General features: G+C 40.3%; 1 protein-coding gene across 2 annotated transcripts in view; it reads left to right on the plus strand.

The window, feature by feature from the left end:
- Positions 1-484: 484 nt before the first annotated feature.
- The window catches only part of Frs2 (fibroblast growth factor receptor substrate 2), a 124,271-nt gene continuing 106,538 nt past the window's right edge, over positions 485-18,217 (plus strand). The window contains exon 1 of one of the 2 annotated variants that reach the window (XM_087192490.1): positions 485-630. The gene's annotated coding sequence lies outside the window, so the exon portion shown is untranslated. The remainder of the gene's footprint in view (positions 631-18,217) is intronic. The other variant, XM_004845061.4, reaches the window with a different exon arrangement.

Below are 18,217 nucleotides of genomic sequence, written 5' to 3' on the forward strand. Positions count from 1 at the left end.
CTTTGACAGGTTTCCTCCGCCGCAAGATGTAGCGAACACTATCAGTCTCAAGGGGTTTACAGATGATTCAAAGAGCTAGCACCCCAAGCGCTAAATACAGTGCCTACCAAGTTGTAAGCGTTCGATAATTTTAACTATCATTTTTAAAGGAGACAGATCGGAGATTACACTGGAGAGAATGGAGAAGCCAGGTGAATGCGTTGGGCTCTAGCAACTCAATTCTTCGAGGCTCGGTTTTCTCTTCTGTAAGATTAGGCAGCTTGAGCGGAGCAACCCTAAGGGCAGTTAAACGTGAGGCTTCCCAGTAGTCCGGGAAACCAGCAGCGGCGGGGCTGAAGGGGTTAGCGGGCACGCACGGCGGGGGTGCGGGTGCCGGGGGGGGGGGGGGAGGCCCCGCCCTCTCGGACCGGGAGGCCCGGGCAATCCAGCCCGCGAGCAGTTCCGGTGCCAGAGCCTTCCCTCCCCCGCTCCCCCGGAAGTGCTTTTCCAGGGTTCGGGCCGGAGAGAGGCCTTGCGGACCCGGCCGCTGACGCTCCGTCGGCTCCGAATAGGGGCTCCAGCCCGGGTCCGAGCGAGGAGGTCCGCGCCCGCCTACCCGCAGCCTGCGCCCTCCCAGCGTCCGGCCTGACGGTGAGTGGCCGGGGAGGGGACTGGGTGGGCGGCAGGCCTGCGTTGGAACTGGCGCTGCGGGGCCCCCGCTTCTTGCTTCGGGCTCCAGGCTCCGGGCTTAGCTGTCGGGGTCCAGGAAAGGGGGTGTCGGCCGCCGCGGTCTTCGCCTAGCTTGCGGGGCGGGAAGAAGCGGGATGTGGGGCCGCGAGGTGGGCGGGGCGCGGTGGGGAGGGGGCTCCCGGAGCTGCTGTTGCTGTTGGGGCTCGAGAGTGGGGATGGGGTGGGCCTTCTCTGTCTGTCCTGGCGACCGCTCTTTCCCGTGCCCCCAGATCTTCTCACCGCCTCCCTAGTTTGATTTTCGGTGTCGAACCTGGCGGTAGGAACCTGGACACCAAAGTCAACCTGTGCCCCAGCGCCCAACTTTCGCCTCCTCTGAGTCAGTCCCCGACGTGTCCCCTCCACCCCCGCCCTGCTTAGTAATTAGCCTGGGTCCCGGGGTGTCGTCTCCCGCAGCCCTAGGGTGGGGCGCTGCCTGGTAGATGCCGGGGATCGAGGTTCTTCGTCCAGACCCACTTGAGAGTAGCCCAGGCTCGATTTGAGCTGCTCTCGGAACTGGGTCTGGATGCGTAAGTCGCAGATGCTTCACCGGCGCGCCTCGTAAGGGTCGTCACTTAAAAGGTTGCTAAAGCTGCTGTGGAAGTCACTTTAAAAAAAAAGGAGCTTACTTGAGACAAATCGATAGTTCTGATAAATTGCCCTATTTTGTTGCTGACGTAAAAACAAATGATGCTGTTCTTTTAACTGTACGCCTAATTCTTGTGGCTCTCCGAAGTCACATCACAGTTAAGGGGTGAGTTCAGTCAGAGGCTCTTGCAAGTATTGATTGCAGAGGGTTGAAGAATTACATCACTTTTCTCCCAGAGTTTATTTACTTTTATATTTGGAACTGTCATTTTCCTTAACTTTAAAAGAAAAATTGTCGGGTTTCTCCTGAGAGGTGCCTTGTAACTGTTACAGCTGTTGGTGCAATGCAGAGAGATACAAGTGGGTAGAGGTGTTTTGTTTAAATTTACATCATGAAGTGTTCACTTTGAATAAACTGAGAATTTCCTAGAGGAGAAAGAGATACAGGTAGTTACTTTTAGTGAACAGACTTTAGGTCGTAAACTGCTGGTAAAAGGTTTGTAGGAAGTAGGTGATCAGATCACATATGATGGTGATATGATCATAAGGGAATGCATTTAGATTATGACTGAGCAGATGACCATTGTTTTTGCATAAAGTATAAAGTGTAAAGTATATACGGACCATCTTAATGACACTATCTGCAATTCCCATCTTATGCTTATATTAGGATTTATTCTGTAACCTTTTTTTTTCTTTTTTGAAGGGGGTGCTTATGTCATTCTCCCACAACTGGAAAGGGAGGAAATATGAATTAGGGAAAATGAATAGAGCAAAGTAACAAGTTTTGTGAGCTGTACTGTGCAAAAGAAAATTTATTTCAGGGTTTCTTTTTTTTATTTTTTGTTTTTTGGTAGGGGATTGAATTCAGGACCTTGCGCTTGTAAGGCAGGCATGGTGCCACTGAGCTAAATCCCAGGCCCTATTTCAGGGTTTTTGATCTTGAACAGGCAAGAGGCGAATGATTTTTAAAGTCCCTAAAAAACTTGTGGAGAGGAAATTAGTTGCACAATTTTTAGATTTAATTAGAAATTGTAGATTCTTGAACATTTGAAGTGCTTACTTGTTTAGAGCATAAAATTGGAATATTGTAATTGTGAGAATCTGGAAAAGGAGTCAAGTTAGATTTGGTTATGGATCTGTACTTAGATATGATAGTGTACTTTGAAGGAAAATATTACAAGAATGATAAAAGCAGAAAAAGGAAATCGGGGAAAATCTGATTTTCAAGCATTATAAACTTTATTACTGTACTCAAGTCAATTCAGTGACATTAAATGTTCATTGTATGTTAAGCTATGTTAGGCAACCATGTAGAAGTAAATGAGGATATGGTCGTAAAAATTGAGATTCATATTTTCGTAATTTTATTTTTTTTGTTTTTTGAGACAGGGTCTCACTATCCAGTTCAGGCTGGCCTCAACCTCACAGCGATCCTCCTACCTTAATTTCTAAGTGCTGGGATTACAGGGGTGCACCACCACACCTGGCATAGTAGTAATTTTCTAAGGTGCCTGAAATCATGAAAATTGTACTGTCTGCTAGTCATTATAGGATGCATAGATTAAGTTTGCTCTTCATTCTAGTATGCAGAGATAAAGTCTTTGTGGTTTTTTTGTTTTGTTTGTTTGGTACTGCAGTGCTACTGAGAATTGAACCCAGTGCCTTGCACGTGCTAGGCAAGCACCCTTTCTTTTTTTTTGGGTACCGGGGATCAAACTCAGGTCCTTGTGCTTGTGCAGCAGGTGGTGAAACTGCTGAGCTAAATCCCTGGCCCTAAGCACCCTTTCTTAACCACCTGGGTGGATTGATCTAAAGTTTGGAGTTGTACAAAAGGAAAAAGGTTTCATTTTAGCTTAAGTGGTGTTGGAAAGTAGTAGAGGTTTAGTAATACTTTTTGGGTTTTGTTGTTGTTTGTGTGTTTTTGAGATAGGGTCTTATTATGTAGTTTAGGTTGGCCTTGAACTCATTATCCCAGGCTGGCCTTGAACTCTTTTTTTTTTTTTTGGTACTGGGGATCGAACTCAGGACCTTGCCCTTGAGATGCAGGCGCCGCTTGAGAGGCGGGCCCTGCCGCACCACTGGAAGCAGTGAACTAAATCCCCGGCCCCTGGCCTTGAACTCTTTGGTGATCATCCTGCCTCAGCCTCCTGGGTGCTGAAACTACAAGTCGGGACCTTGTGCTTGCCAGGCAGGCAGTGGAACCACTGAGCCAAATCCCCAGCCCTAAGCATCTTTCTTTTTGTTTTTTGTTTTGTTCTGTTTTGTTTTGGTTACTGGGGCGCAGCAGGCAGTGAAACCGCTGAGCTAAATCCCTGGCCCCAGCACCTTTCTTAAAGAGGACACAGAGTCTTAAATGTGTTGAGTAACTTTCCTGGGGGCTATGTGGCTAGCAGGTAAGAGAACAAACAGCTCCCATTTGAATCCACATCTGCCTGATGCCAAAGCCTGTGTATTTCCACTACAGGGTGCTACCCCCCAATAAACTGATAACCTAGTTCAGTGTCACAGATGGTAAAACTTTTTTAAAACAAAGATTAGGTGGATGATGAAAGCATTTCAAATAAAGAGAATGACATTAACAGAAGTGTGGAGGCCGGGGATTTAGCTCAGTGATTATGGCGCCTGCCTTGCAAGCGCAAGGTCCTGAGTTCCATCCCTGGTACCAAAAAAAAAAAAGTGTGGAGGTGGGAAACTCCATTGTGTACTAAAAGAAGTTAGTGGACCAGATTATCTAGAATATACATTTCCTTTTTGAGAATTAGAGATGAGGTTTGCAGTTTAAGTAGGGGGTGGATTATTGAGTGTGTTTAAACACTGTATTTAGAAATTTGACATTTGGGAGGTAATGAGAAGTGACCGAGGTCTAATAGTGTAGTTCTGCAGAATGATTTGTGGCAAGCTGGCTTTTGATACAGTACTACGAGTACTGGGTAAGGGAAATGGCAGTAAGATGAGAAGCCTCAAAAGGATCTGGCTGTTAATTTAGTAGGTGGGTGGAGGGGTGAAGAGAAAGTTTGGAGGAGATAAAAGTTGAAGGTTACACTTCTTAAAAGTATGGGCAATGTTGATGGTGTACTCTGCGCAAGTAGTTGCATAATGAGATCGGGTTTGGATATGCTGGGTGTTTTATATACTTGCCAAATACATAGAGGTTTTTGGAAATGTGAATTTGTAATTGGATAAAGAGGTCAGGGTTAGGAATATATTAAACATAGGTGTAGGGAATGATATAGATGGATGTACAGATTGAGTTGGTATAAGGAGATGAAAGTGCCATGGGAGAGTGTAGAAGGGAAAGGAAAACAAAAACCAAGTCCTGCATTTTAGATGTCATCTATTTCTAACAAAACTAAGACTATTTATGCGGTAGGTGAAGAATTTAATAGTTTGTAGATCTCTTCCTTACTTCCAGATTCAGATAGAGTAGAATCTGATTATTAAAAATTCAGTTGGGAAATTAATTTTTCTTGCTTTTGACAGCAGGAATGTTGTGCTATCATTACAGTGTTTTGAGGAGGACAAAGTGTTTCAGATTCATTTGGTTGAGTGTGTCAGACTTTGGTTACTTAAAAGCTATGTTTGGTTTTTTTCTTTTGGACATTTGTTTGGAAACTGATTCGTGAAGATATGGAAGTAAATTTCTAATAAAGAATTCCCTTTATGTGTATGACAGGTTTTGGTTTCAATATCGAGAACCTCTCTCTGTGTAGATATATGTGTGTGTGTGTGTGTGTGTGTGTGTGTGTGTGTGTATATATATTTATTTATTTTTTGAGACAGGGTCTTGCTATGTAGTTCAGGTTGGTTGGTGTCGAACTTGCAGCAGTCTTCCTGCCTTAGCCTCTTGAGTGCTGGATTGCAGGTGTGTGCCACCACATCTGGCAAGAACCTTTGAATTTTTTTTTTTTGGTACTGGGGATGGAACTTGGGTCCTTGTGCTTGCGCAGCAGGTGGCGAAACCACTGAGCTAAATCCCCGCCCCCGAGAACCTTTGAATATTAACATAATACTCTTACTACAGCCATTCATTAATATTGTCTTTTATAGAAAATTGTATTTATTTTTTTCTTCCAATCCTCTTTATTTTAAAAATTTATTTTATTTTTTACTAGTATGTGTTTGTGAAACATAATGAATACATTCATGATGAGGAGATGGTGTACATACATCATATCTGAATCCTTTTTACTTCTCTTTCTCTCCTGTCTCCATCCCTAGATCCCCTTCCCATCTCTGCAAAGTGTGCCTCCCTGTTTTATTTTACTCTTTAAATTATATAGGACTTTGGTTTTCTCATATAAGAGAAACCGTGTGATAAATAACCTGTGTCTCATTTATTTCACTTAGTATTATGGCCTCAAGTCAACCCTCTTTTATAAGTACTCTTTTTATGTATTTTTTATTTTTTGTGGCACTGGGTATTGAACCTAGGACCTTCACACTGAGCTACGTCCCTGGCCCTTTTAAAATTTTTTTTGAGGGCTGGGGATGTAGCTCAGTGGTTCCACTGCCTGCCTCGAAAGCACAAGGACCTGAGTGCGGTACCCAGTACCAAAAAAAATTTTTTTTTTTTGAGACAGGGTAAGTTGTCCAGACTGGTCTCAAACTTGCCATCCTCCTGCCTCAGCCTCTCAAATTGTGCCACTACGTACAGTTTATAAATACTTTGTGTTCTCTCTGTCGCTCTCTGTGCCGCAGCTTCTTCCCCCTCCGTGTCTCCCTCTGCTCCTGTGCTTGGGATGGAACCCAGGGCTTCCTGCAGGCTAGGGAAGTGTTCTTTCACTGAGCTACATCCCTCGCCTGAGTAGTTTTATCTCTAGTGTTTTGAATATTCTATAAAATACTTTTACCTATCATATAATGGTGTGTATATGAAAATTACCTGTTTTATTTTGGAAACTTTAAGAACTATAAATTTATAGAATTTTATGTGGTTTTCTGTTTAGGAAGGATTTGTGTGTTGATTTACAAGAGACTGTAATAGTTTGCAGAATGAGGCTTAGAGTTTTAACTTTTAGAGACAAGTTTATTATTTTTAGACTGAGTTACCATGGAAGTGTTTATTTCCTTCTTGAGAATTAATACATTCTTTTTTGTTTGTCAGGAATTTGTTTTTCACTGTATCATCAGCACTTGGAAATGTCCAGAGTCCTGCATCAGAGTGAAGGCAGAGGGTTTTGTGTGTGCTTTGTTTGAGCTGGTTGGCCTAGTTTCAGTGAGCCTGGTATTAATGAGGCAAAGGTCAGGAGTTCCATTTAGCTTTAGCCTGAATGATGGCCAGGGAGTGTACCTCTCACTCCCTCCAGCTGTCTTGCAAATTCCTTGGTTGTCATTGGTCACAAAGGTGACTGGCTGAGGGCTAATCTTTACACTATTAGAAGAGTATTAGAGGAAACTTACTGTAGTGATTAGGAATTTTGACTCTGGAATTAGAGAGACTTATGTTAAAACCCTTAAATCTGCAACCTTGGGAGAGTCCCTAAACCTCTCCAAGCCTTGTTTCCTCATTATTAGGGAAGTTAATATTTGACCGGGGCACCTCCTGAATGAATCCTTGCTTTCCTTTTCTAAGTGGGAGCTAGCTACTTAGACCCGTAGGTACCTAAATACTGAACTTTGCCAGTGTATGACAAAAGTTTTCACTTGTCTGAGTGAAATGAGAATGTTAGTTTTTCGTGAAGCTAAATCTATTGAATTTAGAAGAATTTTTTTCTAATTTTATCATTTTTGGTGGGAACATGCTATTTTATGAGATAATGTAATGGTCATTGATAGTTTCTTTTTTATTCCTTCAGCAGCATAAAAGTTGGCAACCCTATGCTGCCCCTAAAGGTTCGGTGAAATTTGAAAATCTTGGCTTAAAGTACCTGAGGGATGGATGGGGGAGAGTATTTATCCAGTAGATTTATGCTTGTTCAAGTTAGGTTTGGGTACATTCTGCCCTTCCTTTGTCCTATAGAATGTGGTGGCAAAGCTATGGCACGTGTGCCGCAGCGGGCTCGTAGAGCCAAGTCGTCCCAGCATTGACCCAGTGGCGGAGCACTCAGATTTAATTGCAATGTTGGCATTGTGTGCTAAGCGAGTTTGGGTTGCAATTTGGGCACTTGATCTCTAAGTTTTGCTGTCACTGTTATAGAAGGTGTATAGTTATTCTCACCACCATTGAACTTAATTTTGTCAGGTTTCACAGTTGATACTTAGAGCACACTTCAAGGGGCAGTTTAGGCTATTTTTGGTTGCTGTTCATCTCAATTGTTGCACTTTATTTGTTTAAGACTGTGTTTCTCAAATAAAGCCCCAGGAGAAAGGTGGTAAACTGGGAGCTGCTTGAGGGTGCTGCTTTATCACTCTGTTGATTAACCAAGATGAATAACTTGCCTTTGACTTAATGAAGTAGCTGAAAGTGGCTTTTTCACCCCTTCTGCAGGAAAGATAGTTGAAGCTAAAATGAGAAGAGCTCTTTTTATTTAATATAACATATAAACCTTGTACAAGTGTCAGTATTTAAAATGCTTTCTGGAGAAAGAGAATAGTGCAGCACCGTGCATAATGGGTTTTGTAAGTGGGGCCACAGAAGTCCTGCGAGGACACAAACCAATTATTAACATAAACGCTTAATGAAATTGCATCAGTTGTCTAGATGAGAAGCATAGTGCTCCCTGGTTCACTTAGAGTGAGGGAGGGGTACAGGAATTTAAGGTGCAAACCTAGCATAGGTAGGTGACGGTTAATTTAACAGACATTTGTTTCCTTTCAGTGTTTTCAGTTGGGTAATTTTTTGAGAGTGCTATAGAAATACAGTACTTAAACATGTATTAGAATGCCTAAAGCAAAATGCTCAGATTAAGTTGAAATAGCTTGGGCTCTGTTCTTACATTTAAAAGAAAACTGAAGGTCTGATGCTTTAGATAAGAAAGGTTATACTGATTTATAGAGTTTTGTTGTATATAATTGTTTCTGGTAATTAAAAATTTTTTTTTAAATTTTAATTCATTTATTTTAACAATGCTTTAACTTTTCTACCAAGGACTCCCAGTGGCAGAAGTGAGTTGGATGATTGCCCTCAGAAGTCCAGGGATGGTGGCCCAAAGTGTGTCTGCTATAAATTGAAAAGGCCTTGCTTCCTGTAGGTTCTTTCTTTTTGATTTGTATTTGTTATCTTTTATGTATGTAAACACTGTTTTAAAGTACTGTCTACTAATGCCAGGCATGGTGGCGCATGGCTATGAGGCTGAAGCAGGAGGATCACCATGATTTGGGGGGCAGCCTGGGCTACATAATGAGTTTGAGGCCAACTTGGGCTACATAATGAGTTCAAGTTCAACTTGAACTACATAGCAAGACCCTGTCTCAAAAAAAAAGTTCTGTCCACTGAAATTGTTGTCCCAAGGAGTAATATGTATATCCTGTAGATGAGGCTGCTTACAGTGCAGTTTAATAGTACTGAGCTAATTTATTTTTTGCCTTTGTTTTGTTGAGACAGGGTCTCTGTGTGTTCCAGGCTGGTCTTGAACTCACTGTGTAGCCCATGCTGGCCTGAAACTCATGGTGATCCTGCCTCAGACTCCCTTGGCCTCTTTTTTTTTCTTTTTTTTTTGGTACCAGGGATTGAACTCCGGACCTTGCGCTTGTGAGGCAGGAGGCGGAACCACTGAGGTAAATCCCCGGCCCTCCCTTGCCTTTTAAAAAAAATCCTGTGGAACATAGATGATGAAGAATTTTTGATTTTATGTGAGTGTGTATAAAATGAAAAATAGGGCTGGGGATGTAGCTCAGTGATGCTGCACCTGCCTGGCAAACACAAGGTCCTGAGTTCAATCCTGGGTCCAAAAAAAAGAAAAATTATGTTATCTGTACTACTGAGGAGCTGTAGTTTTCATAGAAATGAAACCATTTCAAAAGGATCTAAAAAATTTATTATATGTTCTTTTAAGAGTATCAGTATAGTTCTCCTGTTAAAATGTAGCAGCACTGCTTAATAGAGCTTTGTACATTGATGGAAATGTTCTACAACTGTGTTGTTCAATATGGTGGCCCATATGTAGCTACTATGTGTCTGCAATGTGTCTAGTGTTAGAGAGAAACTTAATTTTTAATTTTATATCATTTTAACCAATTTAAATGTGAGTAGATGCCTCTGGCTAGAGGTTACTATCTGTATTGGACAGTGTTGCTATAGGGTTAGAAAGACAAAAGGGAGAAGAGGTTAGACATCTTTATGGCAATCCTCAGCTCAAATTTAGTTAGATTTGACACTCATTAAGTTCATGAAGTATTTGTTCACAAGATATTGTTTCTTTTTGTTATTGTTTTTTTTTTTTTTTTTTTTTAATTTTTTAAGATTTTTGGTACCAGGGATCGAACTCAGGACCATGCGCTTTCAAGGCAGGAGGCAGAACCACTGAGCTAAATCCTCGGCCCCATGGTTTTTTTTTTTTATTCTTTACAATACGTTTACATTTATCATTGGGTGCTTGTACCTGTACATGATGTATCTTGGTTCTTATTTTTTTCCCCATTCCCTGTCCTCCCTTCACCCCCTCCAGCCTTCCCTATTTACAAAGACTTGGCTTCCATGTTTTCCTTTCCTCATAATTTTTCCTTTCCCTTCTTTCCTTTCCCCTTCCCCTCCCACCACCCCTACACCTTTGGACCTTTTCCTATTTCAAATTATCAATTATTCGTTTTAATCATTTTAATCCTTATTTACACTTTCAGTTTCTCACACTAGAGAAACTATTTGGTATTTACACATGTGTGTCCTATTTATTTCACTTAAAAGTATGGCCTCAATATGCATCCATTTAGCTATAAATGTCTCTAGTTTCTCCTGTTATTGTTTTTTTAAGTCAGGGTTTGTGCTGTAATTCAGGCTGGCCTTGAACTCACTTTGTAGCCCAGGATGGCCTCACACTTGTGGTAGTCCTCCTCTCCTGCCTTAGCCTCCCAAGTGCTGGGATCACAGGTGTGCACCACCATGCCTGGTCATTAGGTATTTCTTGAATGAAATAATCAAGAATCTTTTTATTGCTTTGATTTTTGGGGGGAGGTGGTATTGGGGATAGAACCCAGGGGCATTCTGCTGAGCTTCAGTTCCAGCCCTAATTTTATATTTTATTTTGAGACAGGATCTCACTAAATTGCTCAGGCAGGACTTGAACTTGGAATATTCCTACTTTAGCCTCCATCAGTGCTGGGATTACAGGTGTGTGCCACTGTGCCCATTTTTTTTATTTATTTACTTAGGGTTTTTTTTTGTTTGTTTGTTTGTTTTTGGTACGGGGGATTGAACTTGAGTCCTTGCGATTGCGCAGCAGGCAGCGAAACCACTGAGCTAAATCCCCCGGCCATATTTAGTTAATTTTTTGAGATGGGGCGGGGGTCCTCCCCTTTGTAGTGAAGGCTGGCCTTGAACTCACTTTCTAGCCCAGACTGGCCTCAAACTCATGGTGCTCCTCTAGCCTTCAGCCTCTGGAGTGTGAAGATCACAGGCTACAGGTGTGCACCACAATGAGCAGTTTTTGTTTTGATTTTAAAGACCAAGGTTTGTGAAGTGATTTGGGGAGAGTGATCTTGCAGTCTTAATTTTTTTCCTTCTTCTGTATAGATTTAAAATTTTACTTTTATTACCCTTACAAAAGAATACACTGTAGTTAGTATAAGTAAAAGAATTATAAACTACTACAGTGTACCCCAACAGTTTAATACATAGAACACTGACTCACCTTTGAAGCTCCTATATCTCCTTACCACTTTACATTCTTACATGCTCTTAAGTAACTACTATTTGAATTTTGGTTTGGGTACCAGGGATCAAACTCGGGACCTTGTGCTTGCCAGACAGGTGGCAGAATGAATTTTGTTTTGTTTTGAGACTGGGTCTCATTTTGTAGTTCAGACTGGCCTTGAACTCACTATGTATCCCAGGCTAGTTTCTTAACTGGAAGCAATCCTGCCTCAGCCTCTTTAAGTGCTGGTATTATAGGTGTGTGCCACCATGCCTGGTTTGGTCAGCCTCCCAAGGGTTGGGATTACAGGCATTTGCCGCACCTTCATCTGAATTTCCTAGTCTTTTTTTGGAGGGGAATACCAGGGATCAAACTCAGGACCTTATGCTTTCGAGACAGGCAAGGTGTCACTGAGCTAAATCCCTGGCCCTCCTAGTCTTTCTTTTTTTGCGGGGGTGGGTACCGGGGATCAAACTCAGGACCTTGAGCTTTCGAGGCAGCTGAACCACTGAGCTAAATCCCCAGCCCCTCTAGTCTTTCTTTTTAATCTTACATGAAAGTACTTTTTTTTTTTAAATGGCCCCCCGCCCCCAGTACTGGGGGTTGCAGTGCTCCTTTCCTGAAAGTTAAACTCTGTATGGTTTTCCCTTTATTTTAGTTTGCTCAACCCCAGAAAGTTTAGTTTTTTAAACACTTTTATTGGTTTGACCATAAATTTACAATATCTGTGCTCCTCATTCCTGTTTGCATCTCAGACCTCCTATCTGTGATCTGGGATCATTTTCTCTCTGCCTTAAAGATCTTTCTTAGAATTTTTTGTAGTGAATGTCTGTTGTAAAACTTTTCATTTGTTGGAAAATGTGTTTGTCTTAATTTCATCGTGAAGATAGTTTTTCTCAATGTATATTGTAGATTAGTAGTAAATTTTTTCATTATAGATCTTATTTCATTTTCATCTGGCTTTTATTGCTGTTGAAAAATCCACAACTAGTATAATTGCCATTTCTTTATAGGTAGTAATCTGTTGCTTCTTTGTGGCTACTTTTAGAATCTTTTGTTTCAGTCTGAAACTTGTATTTGAAGTATGTTAGATCTTATTTTACCCTCCATGACTCTTAACCTGTTTTTCATAGTTTCCATTTCTTTGCCTTCCTGTGTTGTATCAGGATAATTAGTGTCTTTTCTTGAAGTTAGCTGGTTGTTTCTTCAGCCAGCTTATTGTGTTATATTTTTTTTACTTTGTTTTACTGTAGTACTCATTTTTTCATTGTAGTGAAATATATATGATGCAGAATTTGTCATTTTAACCATTTTAAGTGTATCATTCAGTGTTATTAAAGTACATTTCCCTTTGCTGGGCATGGTGGTGCATGCCTGCAATCTCAGCATTTAGGAGGCTGAGGCAGGAGGATCATCATGAATTCTTGGCCAGGCTAGACTACGTAGTGAGTTCAAGGCTAGCCTGGACAACATAATGAGACCTTGCTCCAAAACGCCAAAAAAACCCCACCAAAAGACAAAAGTACATTCACATCATTGTATAATCATCACCGCGAGTCATCTCCAGACCATTTTCATCATCACAAACTGCAGTTTCTTAGACAATAATTCTCCGTTTCTCCATCTCTTAACCCTTGGTAACCACAATTTTACTTTTTGTTTCTGTGAATTTGAGTATTCAGATTTATATAGGGTGGAGTCATACAATATTTTTCCATTTGTATCTGGCTTATTTTACTTAACAATATTTTCCAGTTCCATCCATATTATGGAGCTACATTCTCAGGCCTTGCTTTACAGGTTTTTGCGTAGTCTTATTCCTGTTCTTGGTTGGTTTTATTTTCAGGACTTTCTTAGAAACCTGGTAAATATATTTAGCTTAATATTTTGTGTCTGGTAATTCCAACATTTGAGGCCTTTGCAGGTATGATCCTGCTCTTTGCTGCTGTTTGCTTGTGGTGTCATGCTTTTTTGCCTTGTGCTTTTTTTCTTTCCGCTTTGGGGATATAACCCAGGGCCTTGAACATGGTAGGCAATTGCTGTAACATAGGCCACACCCTTAATTCTTTGCCTTAACAACTTTTGACTGTGAAGTTCTTTGAAACTTCTTCTTTTTTTTTTTTTTTTGGTATGGGTGATCGATTGAACTTGGGTCCTTGCGCTTGCTCAGCAGGCGGCGAAACCACTGAGCTAAATCCCCAGCCCTGCTCTCTTTGTTTTTTAAAAAATTTGAAATAATTTCAAACTAATAGAGAAGTTGCAAGAACAGTAAACTTTTTTTTTTTTTTCTAGTACTGGGATGTGAACTCAGGACCTGGATCTTCCCAGGCAGGTGCGGCACCACTGAGCTACATCACTGGCCCTTGAATAGTAGACTTTTGTATGCTCTTTATCCATATTCACCAGTTTTTAACATCTTGACATATTAGTCTTGTAGCATATACATACATTTTTTTTTAATGAACTGTTGAAAGAGTAAATTACATATCTTTTTTTTTTAGTTATATATCTTTTACATCTTAATATCTTGATGGTATATTTCTTAAGAATAATGACATTTCCTTAAGTTATCACAGTACAGTTATCAAAAATTTAACATTATATAGTACTTGCTATTTTTTTCTGGTACTGGGGATTGAACCCAGGTGGGCTATACCACTGAGCTGCATTGCTAGCCCTTTTTAAGACAGAGTCTCGCTAATTTCCTCTAGCTGGCCTTAAACTCCAAATTATCCTACCTTACCCTCCCAAGTAACTGGAATTACACATCTGTGTCACCATGCCCCACTGACATAGTACTTTTATCTAGTTGACAATTCATATTTCAGCTTTGTCAATTTGATCTTTTATTTTAGTCTTCTTTTTTGAAAGAGTTTCTTAGCCATTCTTTGTTTCATCCAATTGAAGAACATAGGTCAGTTATTTTATAGAAAGTTTTAAATTTGAGGTTTTTTTTATTTGATCTGATTTTCAAGTGATTTTTTGTTGTTGTTGTTCAGGCTGACCTTGATTTCACTATGTAGTCCAGGCTAATGAACTCACGGCAATCCTCCTGCCTCAGCCTCCTGAGTGCTGGGATCATAGGCATGTGCCACCATGCCTGGCCCTTTTCCTTTTCTATATTGTTTTGGGAGATAGTAGTACTATATTCATTCTTTACTCTTTTTTTTTTTCTGGTACTGAGAATTGAACCCAGGGCATTTGCACTGACTACATCCCCAATGCCTTCCCCCTCTTTAAGTTTTGAGATAGGGTCTCATTAAATTTCTGAATTTCTCAGAATGAGCTCAAATTATGATCCCCTTGCCTTAGCCTTCAAAGTTCTGGAATTACAGATATGTGCAACCACATCCAGCAGGAGTACTATATCCTTACACTAGTAGACCATCAGAGTAACAACAAAAACAACAAAACCCTTAAGTAAGTAGAACAGCTTTGTTGGGTTTTTGTTTGTGGTGTTAGAGATTGAACCCAGGGCTTTGCACATGCTAGGCACATGCTGCACACTGAGGTATACCCTTAACCCTAAAACAATTTTTTTTTTTTTGAGACAGGTCTTATTATGTAGTTCAGGCTGGCCTTGAACTCATGTAGCCCACACTGGCCTTGAACTCATGGTGATTCTCCTGCCTCAGCTTCCCAAGAGTTGGTATTACAGGTGCGTGTCACCATGCCCAGTTGGCAAGTTTTACATTGAATATTTATTAAATGCTAGGCACTTAAGTATATTATTTAATTAGTTTTCACAATACTATAAGTTTTTGAGGGGCTAAATATAAAGACCTTATTTGTGATTAGTTGAATATGTAAATAATTGAAAAAAATTGGTTGCCAGGGAGTCATAGTGTTACATTTTAAAAAATTTTTAACTTGAATATACTTTATTTTCTTCCATTTTCCCCCTATAGAATTTTTCTTCCTGTATGGGCTTTTATTAGAGTTCTAGATTGTCTTTTTGGCATAATCTACACCCATGGATAGGCATTATCTATTAAGTGTCCTACTAGTGTGTTTTTTCGTATAGAAGAGAGAACTTGAAGGCATTTTCACTGTAATATATAAAATCCATCTACAGTGTTTTGTTTGTCTTGAGATGGGGCTATGCTGTATTTTCTACGTTGGCCCTGAACTCCTGAGCTCAAGCCATTGTCCTGCCCCAGCCTCCAAGAAGCTGGGACTTAGGCACATATCATTGTGTCTGGCTTCTACTCTTTATGCTTTCCCCACTATTCTTTTAAAGCTATTTTATATATATCTAATTTTGTAGTAACTTAAAGAAATTAGCTTTTGAATCTTTTTGAACTTTTCACATAAACAGCCTCTTCCTGCTCATAATTCACTAGTTTACATAATTTTAAATTACATAATTACAGTAACAAGTACAGTTGGCATAACTAGTTTGAGAACAAACAGCTGGCCCTTATTAAGCATCCAGCTCATTTAGTGCAAGCAATAAGTGGGGGAAATACTAAGTACAGTAGTCTACTTAGAAAACCCCACCAGGTACAAGGGGTCAGCTTCCAGTGGCCACTAGAAAATGATTTATGGAAGGATTAGCAAGCTTTATTTCTGTAAGTTTCTTTTTTTTTTTTTTTTTTTTGCTACCAGGGATTGAACTTGAACTCGGGACCTTGCACTTTCGAGGCAGGTGGTGGAGCCACTGAGCTAAATCCCTGGCCGTATTTCTGTAAGTTGATAAAATAGAGATCTGTTAAAAACATTTCTGCTGAATGATTATTTTTGTTTCCTTTCTATAGGTGAGAAAACTAAGGCATCAGAGAGCTAAGTGGTGTCAAGGTCAGGGAGATAATAAAGAGAGCACCTCAGGATTTGTACCTAGATCTTTTGGGGGGGGGGTACTGGGGATTGAACTCGGGTCCTTGCGCTTGCGCAGCGGGCAGCGAAACCACTGAGCTAAATCCCTGGCCCTGTACCTAGATCTTTATGGATTCAAATATAGTATATCTTTTTTTTTTTTTTTTGATACCGGGGATCGAACTCAGGACCTTGCACTTGCAAGGCAGGCACGGAACCACTGAGCTAAATCCCCAGCCTTTATAGTATATCTTCTTACCTGCTATACAGGTGCTAGACGCCTTTCAGGTCATCTAATTTATCTAATATTAAGTATTCTGGAGTAGTCTTTAGGTCAAGTTTGGGGTTGCTTTCTTACAGTTGCTCCATCTTAGGTCCTAGTTCATTTTGCTCCTTAGTTCTTTTACACTCTAAAAAGTGGGAGTGCATTCCAGGGTGAAAATTAAGTTTATAATCTTTTGAAATTTTATATTGGCTCTGGATATGTGGGGATTGTATATGGCTTTGACCTTGCAATGTTATAAACTGCTATAATAATTGTGAAATTTAAAGGAAAACAGGGAGAACACATACGTAAACATTGTTCTTCAAACTGTTAAATTTCCTTAACAGTTTGGAATTTGATCATTCATCATTATACATGTCCATCTTCATCCATTAGTTACTTCATGAAGCATCAGTTGAGTTGCTTGGATTTAAAGAAAAATAGAGATACAGACTTTTTGTAACTCATAGGTATAGTTCTGTCTTCCTCATGTAGCATACTGACTTTTTGTTCTGATTAAACTTGAATGTTTAGCCAATATTTACAGCCTAATTTTTTTTTTCTTTGGTATCGGGGATTGAACACAGGTCCTTGCGCTTGTGGGGCAGGTGGTGGAACGACTAATTTTTTTTCTTTTTGAGATAGGATCTCACTAAATTCCCCAAGTGTTACTTGAATTTGCAATTCTCCTGTCTCAACTCCTAGAGTGCTGGGATTACAGGTGTGCACCACAATGCCCTGCTGTGTTTGTTTGTTTGTTTGTTTGTTTGATTTTGAGCCAGGGTCTCACTGTGTAGTGTGCTGGGATCACAGGTGTACACCACCATGCCAGGCTGTCTGAGATAGGGCCTGGGTAGTCTGAAGGTAGTGATCTTCCTGCCCCAGCCACCTAGTGTTAGGAGGTATTGCTATGTGCTACCATGACGGTATTTTTTTGGTTTTTAAGGTATTGGGGATTGAACCCAGGACCTTTACACTGGGCTACACCCTGCCCCCTTTGTTGTTTTGTTTTGCTTTGCTTATTTATTTTATTTTACTTTTTTGGTACCAGGGATCAAACTCAGGACCTTGCGCTTGCGAGGCAGGCAGCGGCACCACTGAGCTAAATCCCCAGCCGATCCTTGGTTATTGATAACCTTCAGTAGCCTAGCATCTCAGTCCTAATTAACAGTCTGCAGATGAGGGAGTAGAACTATATATTTGATCCAAGAGAATGGTCAAAATTCTTTAACAACTTTTGGGTTTTTGTTTTTTTTTTTTGGTACCAGGGATCGAACTCAGGACCTTGTGCTTGCGAGGCAGGTGCCGGAACCACTGAGCTAAATCCCTGGTCCTCTTTAACAACTTTTAAAAGTATTTGTTTTCATTTTCTCATATTAATTCAACAAAAGGATAATACATGCACATGATCTAAAATTTAAGGATATAAAAGGATTCACAGTATTGTGAAAAGCAAGTCCCTTTTTTTCCCTGTGTCTTTTTCCCTCCCCTTTTTCTTTCGTCTCTGCTACCCTCCCCTGAGGTGAGTGCGGGTTGAACAAGTTTTCTTATGTTTTCAACCATATTGATCTTTTCTAATGGCTGCACTGTATCCATTATTTGGGATGTACTAAATTCCCTTTTTGTGGGCATTATACTTTTTTCCTTTCTTTGACTTTTAAGATAATTATGTATTGAGTATTCTGTACATATTTCACACCTACACAAATATGTCAGTAATTTAAATTTTATTTATTATAATTGTTTGGTTTTTTTGAGGCTAGGTCTCACTATGTAGTTCAGGCTGTCCTTGAGCTCACTATGTAACCCTGGGGCCTCAGCCTCCTGAATGCTGGGATTACAGGTGTGTGCCACCAAAGCCGGCTAGTAATTTAAATTTTAGAAGTGGAATTACTGTGTCAATGGCTATACATTAATCTTTGATTGAAGGGTTGATGGGAGATAATGGATTAAGAATGTTATGTGCATGTACAATATCTGCCAAAATGAAACTCGTTAATATAATCAATATGCATTGATAAAAATTTGGGAAAAATAAGCATTCTTGAAAAAAAGTTTGATTCTTACTGCTAGCTTATCTTGGTATATTCACTTTGAAGTAAGAATGTTAGTT

Source organism: Heterocephalus glaber, unplaced genomic scaffold (genome assembly GCF_053883595.1).
Source record: "Heterocephalus glaber isolate CG9 unplaced genomic scaffold, H.glaber_assembly_v1.0 deba00001571, whole genome shotgun sequence".
In the NCBI taxonomy this organism is placed as follows: domain Eukaryota; kingdom Metazoa; phylum Chordata; class Mammalia; order Rodentia; family Bathyergidae; genus Heterocephalus; species Heterocephalus glaber.